This window comes from Chlorocebus sabaeus, chromosome X, assembly GCF_047675955.1.
Source record: "Chlorocebus sabaeus isolate Y175 chromosome X, mChlSab1.0.hap1, whole genome shotgun sequence".
In the NCBI taxonomy this organism is placed as follows: Eukaryota; Metazoa; Chordata; class Mammalia; order Primates; family Cercopithecidae; genus Chlorocebus; species Chlorocebus sabaeus.
This window is the reverse complement of record NC_132933.1, coordinates 23,020,119-23,032,540: the sequence shown is the minus strand read 5'-3', so window position 1 is coordinate 23,032,540 and position 12,422 is coordinate 23,020,119. Positions and strand designations below refer to the sequence as shown.

General features: G+C 38.7%; 1 protein-coding gene across 11 annotated transcripts in view; it reads right to left on the bottom strand.

Moving 5' to 3' along the window:
- ENOX2 (ecto-NOX disulfide-thiol exchanger 2) overlaps positions 1-12,422 on the bottom strand; it is a 285,986-nt gene that overhangs the window by 145,664 nt on the left and 127,900 nt on the right. Inside the window, exon 1 of one of the 11 annotated variants that reach the window (XM_073013402.1) lies at positions 5,744-5,847. The exons of the other annotated variants lie outside the window; for them this stretch is intronic. The gene's annotated coding sequence lies outside the window, so the exon portion shown is untranslated. Of the gene's footprint in view, positions 1-5,743; positions 5,848-12,422 lie in introns of those variants that run through there. 11 annotated transcript variants of the gene reach the window in all.

Sequence of the window (12,422 nt, the reverse complement as noted above, 5' to 3'; positions counted from 1 at the left end):
AAAGGGACAAGGTATCTTTTTTGCTTACTTGAATGCCCACATTGGCTTTTCCTGAAATCAGAGTATAATAATGGGGCTCCTGAGGGGAAAATGCAGGAAACAGGCAGTGTTACTGATTAAATGAGAGTAAATTCAGTTTTATTACTTTCATGTAAACTCAGTAATTCTAACTAAAAACTAACAAATGTTGTCCCTTTAGAATTCCTAGGAAAGCGTTTTTCATCAGTGGAAGGAAATAATTTCTAGTTACCAAATGTACACACTCTGAAGACTGGAGCTAGGTCTTACTCAAGTCTCAGTGTCTGCTAGAAATTAGCATATTCATCTACCCTTCCATCCAACATCACCTGACACACAGTAGGCATCCAATACATGTTTGCCGAGTAAACATATTAGCATATTATGTTTGCAATTGTCTACTGTTGAGAATGCTTCCAAATGGGTTGCATAAATAGGCTAAATATTGTCCTGAGAGCATTTTTAAAAATGTGATTAGCAAATTTTTTATTTCTTAGAGATGACTAATTTTTTTAGTCCTAAATAATATGGATAGAAATTTAAGATGTTTTCCATGTGCCAAAAGAAGACGACGTTCCATTTCCCTTTATAGACATGAGACAGAACTCTTCCAGAGCTCATTCTGTGTAATCAAACACTTTCAAGTGGTAACCACACATTCCAACGTGCCTAAGCTGTCTGAATGTCACAGCAAAAGACAGCTGGGGATATGATGTTAGAATGACCAGAGTTACCATATTCACACTCCCTTTAGCACATACCAGATTCCACAGCTCTAAGACAGGTGTGTTCTGCTACCCTATTTTTCCCTCAAAGAGCACCTGGAGCCTGTCTAGAAAACAGACCAAGAGCTTTACTGCCAACCACTGTAGGTGGGATGACTAAATTTTCTAATTACAGAATTAGGAAAACGTAATTTGACAATATGCACTTGTACTTTTAGGGGCAATGGGATAGAACATGTGACACTGGGGCTGGTCTGAAAACTCCAGAAAGTGTGGATTTCCATGCTTAAAGGAATGACTAGAGAATCTACAAAAGGGAAGTAACTTTATAAAACAGACAATGTGAAAGTACACAGCATAAACAGTGTTAAAATACATGAGAAAACATTTATAACACATTTAACAGAGAAAGCATTAATTTCCATGACATAAAAAGAACACTTACAAGTCCATAATTTAAAAAAAAGAAAAATGGGCAAAGGATATCACAAATGATTGATAAAAGAAACACAAAGGACTAGTAAACATTTGAAAACTATGCTCAAATTTACTATTCATCACAAAAATGCAAATAAAGCAGTAAGGAGCTATCATTCCTGACCTGTCAAATTGGCAAAAATTCATAGGATCAATGATATGCACTGGCAAGAAGACAGGTAATCACTCAAATACCAGGGTTGAGATTCTGACTTGGTGAAGCCTTTGCAGAAGCCACTGTGGTAGTATTAGTCATCAAAATGTAGAAGGCCCTTAACCCTTCAACCCAGCAAACTTACTTCTTGGAGTCTATTTTAGAGTAATACTTGTTCACGTGTACAAAGCAGCACGATCATGGCTGTTCATTGCAGCACTGTTTGTGGTGGCAGCCAAAAGACAGGAATAACTTAAGTATCCATCAACAGGAGGATCTCAATAGTAAATTTCCCAATCTCATATGGCCCAGCAGGCAGTTATTAAAAAGAGGCAGAGAAAGTAAGTGTAGAGATTATCTTTGTGGGGAAGTGACCGGAAAAGGGCACAGGAGTCTTCTGAGGTGCCAGAAATCTCTGTGCCATCTTTCAGGTGACTGTTACATGAGTATGCTCTTTGTAAAGTTCATTGGTATATAATTTGTGTACTTTTATGTACTTCAATAATAACATCTTAAAATAACAAACAAAACACAGATTTGGGAGATCCCATGGTTTAGTGGAAAGAGGATTATACTAGGAAGGAGTTCTGAGTTCCAGCTCCTTTTGGCCTAAACTAGCTTGGGACCTTGAACAAGTCATTTAGGCTGAATCACAGTTGAGATGACTCACCTGTAAAAGTGGGCATAATTATATTCTACATAGATAAGTGGGCCAGATGATTTTAATATAGTTTGTTTTTGTTTCCTGACTCCACAACTCTTCAAGCCCTATTAGTTCCGAATGATAAACCACCAGTAAGTTTTTTGGATCTATCCCCTCTTCTCCATCCCTATTTTCATAACACTGACTCAGGCCCATATATCACTTCCCTGGGCTATTTCAAAAGTCTCCAACCTGGTCTCCCAAGTTCTAGTTTTGCCTTTTTATAATCCATGATAACCCTTTGGTTAGAGTATCTTCTGAAAGTCTAGCTCAGATCAAGTCACTTCCTTCTTCAGAAACCTTAGAAAGCAGTGGAGCACAATGCAAAGTACACAGGTCTCACTGTCACTTAAAAACCTGCATTTGAAGAGCTTACTGGCTGTCTAATCTTGTGCAATCCAGTGAGCCTCTGAATCTTACTTACCTCATATGTAAGATGAGGGTACTAACAGGACCTTCTTCATAGAGTTATGATGAAAAGACTTTCACTTACTGATGTGCCAAATCCTAAGTCACAGTAAACATCAGTTAGGGGCCCAGAAGGAAGGCAGAGTAAAGTTCCTTAGCTACCACTTCTTCACTTGCTCCAATCAAGGCAGAAAATACTTCTGGGCAGTCTGAGCTGCAAGACAAAGCTTTCTAATCGACTGACTGGCCGTTTGACAGGAGGGCAAAAAGTGAAAGGCATCTCCCTCTTTGTAGGTTATGCCACTGAGAGTGTGGTGCTTTGTAGCAAAGGACGACAGTCTTAATTAATGGCAAGGGCCAGCCTGGAAGATCTGTAGTCCTCTCTGCACACACCTAATGTGGTAAGAACTGCTTAACAGAGACCTGACACAAAATCAAGAGAAGCTGAAAGCTTGTGGTTGCCTTGCTGATGTAATTTAGGATGCATTAGTCAATGTTTCTCAGGCTGTTCATCCTAGATCAGGGTAATTATGGAGGGGAATAAATAAGGCCAAATTAGAAAATAGCTTGCCAGCAGAACCACTGTATTTGTATGAGGTGATATGTGAATCAGCATCTGAAAACAGTATGTAGTTATGACTTGTTGCCTGCTCAGACTTATGTCAAGTTCTGAAGCAAATTCAGCACTTAGTGTTCATCTCAGAGAAAAAGCCTGGTCTCTGTGGTTTGTCACACAAGCCTCTTGCCAGATACAAAGGCCACTCATGCTGGGAATGCCTCTCACATTACAAGATTACACAGTCTCCAGGAACTAATCTTGGGCAAAGATGGGATGTTTTCAACTTGATCTCTTATCTTTCCAATAAACTACACCAAGCATCTTTTACGTTTTACCTCCTCCCCACAAAGCTTCCTTGACTGACCAGAAGAAAGCAGATGGCTTCTTTAGCTGCACTCTAATTTCACATAAAATTTCATGAAAATGCCTCCACTCTTCATCCCAATTGTGCACTTGCACTCAATCTTCTACCTGGCATAGTGCCTAATACGTAAAAGACACTCAGTATATATTTGCTCTTATTTACTGAGTGTTCACTGTGACCTCTCTTTCATAGCATTCAGCATAATTGCAAATAATTGTTTGTGTAGTTATTTGTTTAATGACTGTCTTCTTTACTAGACTGTTAGCATCTCAAGGCCAGAATTGGAATCTGTCTTATTCACAGTTTATTCTGGTAACTTAATGCCTACCACTATGCCTCACACTTATTAAGACTAAATAAATATTCACTGAATAAAAGAAAACCAGGCACGAAGCACTATTTATTCATTTTCTCACTGAATCCTAAAACAACCCTGTACACTTGGTATTATTATCTCTATTTTGTAGGTAAGGAAACCAGGCTCCAAGAGCTGCAATAACTTGCCTAAAGTCAGAGCCAGGATTCTGAACACGTGCTCTTAACAACTGTTACTCTGCCTCCCTCTTTCATATCTAGTTATACTATTTATTAGTTGTTGCCTGGAAAAATTTCCTATGTTTTCCAAGCCACAGGTTTTTAAAACATCTGTAAACAAGAGGGGAATGGTGTCTATCTTATAGATTTCTTGGGAAGTTTGCTTGAGTTTATACATGTAAAGCACTTGGTCATAGCAGTTGGCATACAATCAATATTTAATAAAAGCTACTGCTGCTGTTATAGTTGCTATTGAATCAAATATGCAGAAGAATGTGGCTGGAGATAGGGAATGCCACCTGCTGAAACCTGCCCCCTCTCCAAAATTAGTACACTCTGTTTCTGCAGTTGAGTATCGCTCTAATGGTTTTGTGTACCACTTTCATCACCTCTCACCATATTCTACAAAACAGCTTGAACACTAAAGATACTTTTGCTTAAAATTCAAATGTAGAATAAGCAAAATATTTTAAAATTAATTATATTACACAAGCAATTGCTCAATGTGAAATACTACAATCTACAAGACTTAAATTGAATAGCTCACATTATGGAGGATATGGAAGATTAGAAAAAAATCAAGACTGTCCCCTTAGCACACAAAAATAGGGAATATCATCATTATGGATTTTTATTTCAGTAGATAATCAATGGACAACAGGAAATAGAGTAGAGAAAGCAGAGAAAGAGAAAATTGCAAATTAGGTGGTCCCTTCTTTCTGTGCTGAGATACCTAGAGAAGTCAACATTTACACAACCACTTTACTACCTTTTGGTCTACTCTGTTACTGTCACGTCTGTCATTTCAGTTCCTAATAGAGGACTCTGGACACACTGTGTCACAGAATACTACAAATGTCCAGCATTCTGAATGACAGTGGCCTAGGTACATGTATAATAGTTCCTTTGATACGGTATAATTAGCTGCACTGCTTCTCAAGTGTGGTTGCATATTGGAATCATCTGGGGTGCTCTTAAATAACATAGACACCTGGCCCCATTTTCATTTTGATTTAATTGATTCCAGACACTGATTTTGGACCTATATTGCCTGGGTTTGAAACTCATCTCCTCTACTTACTATCGGGACACATTACTATTTGGACAAATTAGTCTCTGTGTTTGTTTCCTTATCTGTAAAGTGAGGATAATAACTGTACTTACCTCATAGGGTTGCTGTGAAAATCAAATAATATATTTGAAATACGCAGTGTCAGGCACATAGTAGGTGTTCCATAGGTATTAGCTATTAGTAGTAGTAGTAAAACAGTATTTTAATTGTTATACTTTGGTGTTGTGGAAGAGAAGGGAAAGCTTGTAGAGTTTGCAACCACATGTAACTGACAATGCTGAAATGGCAGCAGAAGTATTCTGTGTTTCAAATTTATAAAAATGAAATCTCTTCATTGTAAGGTACCACTTCAAGGCTACAATAGAGGATATGAGTTTGATTCCATTTGGAATTTGTCTCAATTTTGTACATGAAGAAGTAAAAATATAAATGTAACACATGTGTACTAGAACAACCCTATTTACCTATACCACACAATGGACTGTCATTGCCAGTTTCCCGTGGTATAAAAAAATCCTAAGGAAAAGACTTTGAAAAATCAAAGTCATGCTAATCTTAAACAGTGACATTGGGGGCTGTAGGGGTTTGGTTCTTGTCCCCACTTGTCGCCATTCTGTGGGGAAGAAGAAATTTCCATTGTGTTTGTGAAGGGGGACAGAGAGTATCATAAAAACTTCTCTGGGCTTTCACCCCTGCTTGTTCTTTGGCACTGGAGCAAGATCGACTTACCTGATTATCACGCCTGTAATCCCAGCACTTTGGGAGGACAAGGAACGTGGATGGCTTGAGCCTAGGAGTTCCAGACCAGGCTGGGCAACCTGGTGAAACCCCGTCTCTACAAAAAAAAACACAAAAACTAGCCAGAATAGAGGCATGGCCTGTAATCCCAGCTACTTTGGAGGGCTGGGGCAGGAAGATTGCTTGAGACCTGAAGTTTGAGGCTGCAGTGACCCGAGACAGCACCACTGCTCCAGCCTGGGTGACAGAGGGAGACCTTGTCTCAAAAAAAAAAAAAAAAAAAAAAAAATCCAAAAACTAATATTATAATAAAAATAAAAATAAGTACTTATTCATGGCCTATCCTGTGCATTCTAGCTCTCAGGTCTAAATGCCCTCCAACTGGAATGACTCTCTTTCTTTTATAGAGTGAGTAGAGCTTAGTCAGGGCACAGGCACCATCTTCTAGAGGTAGACCTACAGGCCCATTTTGCTCTTCATTTCTAGCTTCCACTGAAGTGTGACACAAGCCATCATTCTCAAGGGCGCTGGGACGGTAAATGGTCTGCTCTGAAGGCTCAGTCATCTCCACAGGTGAGTATCAAGGAATACATTTGAAGCTAGAAGTTGTAGGAAGTCTCATTAGGCCTTAGACATAAGCCATGTTCTTCAACATAGTTTTATCTATAATAAAGTCGATGCCATATTTTGTTCCTCCTGAGGTGTTTTGTGTGTGTGTTTTTTTTTCTCAGTTTGATTCAGAACTGGAAAAAGAAAACCAGTGTGGTTATTTCATGCTCTTACACCATAACAAGCAGAGCAGTAACCATAAAAGTATTATCTGACTGCTTTTAAGTCGCTTTCTCCATTAAACAAATTTGGAAACTGAGGCTTAGAAATGGCTTCTATGGTTTACCTAAGGCCAAAAGTCTAATAATAACTGTCAAATTCAGTACTAAAAAGCACAGACTTCAGTATAGTTTTCACTACATGTCTGAGTGTGCTCCTTTCCCTTATCAAGGCTAGGGAGGACCTTACAGGTCCCAAGGACAAAAATGACATTTGCTTTCTGCACTTTACTAAGCTAGGAAGAGATGAAAACAACCTCTCAAAATGCAAGAATCCTCTTACTCTGAAATTCAGTTTTACTCACCTAAAACTGATTTTTTTTTCCAGACAAATCTTTGCCCAATAACCAAGAAATTGAAAGAGATTCTCCAGACGAAGTTATACAACAAAGTTTAAATCACTGATATAGTTTAGGTATTTGTTCCTGCCCAAATCTCATGTTGAATTATAATCCCCAATGTTGGAGGTGGGGCCTGGTGAGAGGTGTTTGGGTCACAGGGGAAGATCCCTCATGGCTTCATGCTGTCCTTGTGATAGTGAGTTCTTTTGAGATCTGGTTGTTGTAAAGTGTGGCATCTCCCCCTCCACTCTTTCTCTTGCTCCTGCTTTCACCATGTGACATGCCTGCTTCCCCTTCGAGTTCTACCATGAGTAAAAGCTTCCTAAGGCCTCCCCAGAAGCTGAGTAGACGCCAACACCATGCTTCCTATAAAGTCTGCCGAACCGTGAGACAATTAAACCTCTTTTCTTTATAAATTACCCAGTCCCAGGTATTTCTTTATAGCAATGAAGAAAGGATGGCCTAACACAACCACAAACAAAACGTAAGTATAAAATGCTTTCCTGCTTGAATGGAGTGGCCTTACTAAGGGTAGGCTGGGATGGAGGACACAAACTGTCCCTTAACAAGTAATCAGGTGTTACAAAAAGATTCTTCTGTAATTTGCTGAGTTGCCCGAGATCTGCTCTAAAAAAGCAATACCTTCATAGTTATTTCCCAGTCTCAAACTCCTTTCTGTCTTGAGAACAAAGTGCCTTCACCTGTGCAACAGCCAAAACAGATATGGGGCCTCCCATACCATCAGGTGAGCTTGTGACAAATCACGTAATACTATTAGCATGAGGGAAGTTAGCATTTCCAGGTTAGAAATACACTTTCACAGTAAAAATGAATCAATTACATGCCACAGTCCTAGCCAATTTGAAATGATTATATGGGTCTGGTAATAACTAGTTCTCATTCGGCCATGAATTAGCCATGTGACCTTACACAAATCCCATCTCTGGGTCTCAGTTTCTTCATTTATAAAAATGATGGAGTTTGGCCAGGCATAGTGGCTCATGCCTATAATCCCAGCACTTTGGGAGGCTGGGGCAGGTGGATCCTTTGAGCCCAGGAGTTCGAGACCAGCCTGGGCAACGTGGAGAAACCCTGTCTCTATTAAAAATACCAAAATTATCCAGGTGTGGTGGCACACATTTGTAGTCCCAGCTACTCAGGGGACTGAGGCAAGAGAATCACCTGAGTCTTGGGAGGTGAGCTGTGATAGGGCCACTACACTCCAGCCTGGGTGACTGAGTGAGACCCTCTCTCAAAAAAAAAAAAAAAAAAAAAAAAAAAAAAAATGGAGTTAGTTGAGGTTGTCTCCAACTCTAAAATACTAGACTTAAACATCTACCACTAGCCTCTATATTGCCAACATATCAGGCCACTTACACTTCATGTCTGCTGAGAGAATTCCTAATGACTTAAGTACAATAAAGTCCCAAAACATTCCAGAGCTATTTCAATGGTTAGGGCAACTTAAGAGAGATGTATTTCCATTTGTGTATCCTGCCTCTTTTGTGCCACCCTGTCTGCCCTCCCCTGGACAGTCCTTGAAAATGAAAACTTCACACTGGATTTCTTCTATCAGACCTGAGAAAGCAAGTAGGCTTACTTTTTTGATCCTCCAGTTTTCAAGATAATGGCTTTATTTCTTGAAACTGTGATCAGATAAAAATGTCCAAAGGACTAAAGAAACTGAGTAGGGCCATTAGTCTACCCTTTTTCTTATTTTAATTATATCTGAGGGAACAATAGGCTCTTCTTGCCTTTGGCAATATAATAATTCAGCTGACATGTTAGAAATACCACACACCAAGATATAAAATGGTGGCATTTTCTTTCTTTAAAAACAATCAATGCTTTTATTTGTGAACTTCAAAGTACACATGAAATAAAAAAGTCTCAGCCCTGTGAGTCTGAGGTAAATCAAAAGGCTGTAAGTGTCACAAAAAAGTTTCCTGGTTCGTAGCCCTCCTTTCAGGTAAGAAAGGAATCAAAAGTACTCTCAAGCAGATGAGTGTTCATCTCCTTTTTATATTTCTCTTCCAAGTGAGCCTGAACAAGTTTTCTGATAACCCATTCTGATAATAGTTCTTCTTTATGGCTGACCAAATTTCTTCTTGCTGCTCTACAGGCCCACTTTCTCCTATTAATCTAGCCTTGTAGTGCTGTAATTGTTCACTGTCTTTATATTGTCAAGTATCATTTTGATTTCCAGAATTTCTAAAGGAAAGCTGAGAATGGAGTTGGGAGGTCTATGATCAAGACTGGATACTCTCCGGAGGTCCTTATCTAATTATAACACTCCTGGTGATGCTAGTCTACCTTAGACAAAGTTATTTCTCCTCTCTAGTGATTAGCACCTCATGTGTAAAATGCAATGACTATGAGAATACATTAAGAGAAATAATCACCATACAAATACAAATTATTATTGATTTTGAAGCGTCTTTCTGGAGATCTTGAATTTTGTAATTAAATCATTATTGCAAATGAAAACTGACTGAAGATCCCTCTTTTCATACTGTCATTCATTATTCACATGAACTTTGGCAGTACTACTTAGTACTGGGCATGGCATATTTAAGCACAAATCTATCTTTCAACACAGGCTTATAGAGAAAAGACAATGGAAATAGGACTCTGCCTAAACCTGGATGCTCACTTTGGTATCATAATTATTCCTGGGTAGTTTCCCACTCTTTCAGAGAGCTGACACCTTCTTTGAATATTATTGTACCATGATGTTGCTTAAAACAATGCATTTGATTTTAGTTATCATCCAGTTGGCCTTGTTGACTCATGGTTTTTTCTACTTTAGTGGAAGTATTTCATGAAAGAGTTGGTATTTCTGCTTCTACAAATCCAGATGGCTCTCAAACCAGGAGGCAGTTGGCAACTTTGGGAAAAGAACTTGGCATTGTGATTTTACACGGGTTTAACAATCTTCTACTCTTTTGCTATAGAGTACCATCTGAATAAATGGATTTGCTGCCATCTTAGACAATTTGTACAACTATAGCATCACCAAGGAAACATTTCCATGGGGAAAAGGTAAAATTTAAGAGGAAACACACTCTGAAGAATTCTGAGCTCATCTTTCATAAAAGCTACAAAGTAACCAGATCCACAAAGAAAGATTATGTGGTCAAATATGGCAGTAATGTCTAATCCTGATTACTGGTCTACTTCATAGTTGAGGCAGGACACTTAAACTCTACCTATCAGTTTCCCTTGGGCACTTAAGAAATCTCAGCTGTAATAAGGCAAGGATTCCATTAGGGTCAGGTTGTTTTTTTTTTTTTTCCCCCCCACAAGCACCCAGATTTGATTTGTGCCTGCTCTAAGTGTGTAATCTCACAAATGTCTGAGTAGCCTTTAGGGACAAGTGAAGCTGTCAGTTGGTCAAATTCAGATACAAAGGCACAGTTTCGTGCAAAGCTCTACCTTGAAAATGACAAGAAAATAATAGGGAATATAAAGGCATAGAGAAAGCAATTATTCAATCAAATATGTGATCAAGCAACAAATATTTCCTGAGCATCTATTTTGTGTAAGACACCATGTCTCTGCTAAGAGAGTTGGGGCCCTTCCAACAGAGGAGTTATAACTGAGTTGAAAAGCTAAAACATTATATATATATATACATACACACATGCACACACACATACATATCTATATATATATAGACACACACACACAAACTCATACACAATAGTTCAAGGTGGTCCACAATCAGTGTCAAGTGATTGATATGAGTTTAATGACCAATATATTTCAGAGGTACAAGAGAACATTTCTAATTAAGATGATCCAGAAGGCTTCTTACAGAGGGCAGGACTTGTACTAGGTAGGCACTGACAGTTGGATAAGACTTTGACAAGTGAAAGAAGAAGGGGAGCATGCTGGGAAAGGGAAATGAATGGTATGAGCACGGTGGTGAGGTAGGTAAGCACAGAGTCTTCAGAGAAAGGTAGTGGATCAGTGTGGCTGAAATAGAAGACTTGTTTTGGGGAGTAGCACAAAATAGAAAGCTGAAAAGAGGAACCATGAGATCTGAGTTTGAAGGGATCCTCAAGATTATCATATCCAAGGCCTGCTCTTCTTATTCTTACCTAATTATTTTCACACAAACACAGCTTTCCCTAGTCTGCACCAATGTTTAACATACATTTTAGTAGTGGTTCTAGATTCCTAATAACTTTAGACACAGTAACTTTAGCATAGTAGTTAGAAATAGACTTTGGAGTTAGAGGCCTGGTAAACCACTTGCTAGACATTCAACTTTGGGTAAGTTTATCCTTTATTTCTTCATCTAGAAATGTGGGTAATAGTATACTCACAGTCAAGGGATGAAGAAAATGAGAAAGAAGGCTTGAAGGTGACAGTAAAGGAAGAAGAATCTGCAAAGTATATTACCAAGAAAAGCAAAAGTAGAGAAAATACAAAGAAGGGGGCACTGTTAATAGCATCAAATGAAACAAAGAGTTCAAGGTGGCTGCGACCTGCCAAAAGTCCACTGACTTTGACAATCTGAAGGTCACAGGTGACCTTTAAGAAATCAGTTTTAGTACAAAAGGAAAGAGGCAGTTTGTAGAAAACGGGAAAGGTAGGAGGGATGGGAAAGGAAGGAAAAAAGGATGTGTAGTGTGGAACTGGATCTGCAAGCGAATATCCCTCCCTCATCTGCAGGGATGGAGAAGGAGAGAGATGGCTTTGACTCAGTGGAGCTACAGGGCCGAGTGATGCAATGACTGGACATGTAGCTTGGAAATGAAATGGTTGGTAGCTCCTGTGGGAACTTCCAACCCTAGCTTTCCTCTTTGCTACAGTGCAGGGAATGATGACAAAGGAAGAGGGAAGTTGCTACTCATGAAATATCTTCCCTCTTCCTTTTGTCTAGTACTGCAGAGGAAGAAAATAATATTATAAAGCTATCTGCCTATTTACAATATCACAAGATTGCTGCTGAACAATTATAAAAGACTCCTTGTATACTAAAATCTCATTCATTTGGACTAGGTTAATTTGGAATTTGTGGTAATTTAACCTGGGTTGGAGTTACCTTTGTCCTACTAACAAAGAAAAGGTTCTCTAAGCAAATAGTGTGAACAAGATTTCAAGGGAGCTAATTTAGCCTGCCAGGGGCTTATTTCACCTATTTTAAAGAACATACTGTTTTTTAAGAACTTCAGCATATTCATTATTTGAATGCAAATTGTTCTGCTAATTATAGATTAGCAAAATCTACTGTTAAAATCCTATATCTGCAAGTTACTTTGCTCTCACTGAATATCCTCATTAGAAATAAAACTGCAATCCTTTAAAGTTAATTCACAATTCAGATTAATACATACTCCCTTTCCCCACCCTCATGAGTTAACTGCAGTTCAGGAGGTATTACCCTAAACTCGCACATCACTTAACATGAATACAATGGAAAAACTAGTAGGTGATCATAAAGGTCTCAGAGCCAAAAGACATGTCTTAAAGTTGATGTTCTAAATCCTGTGC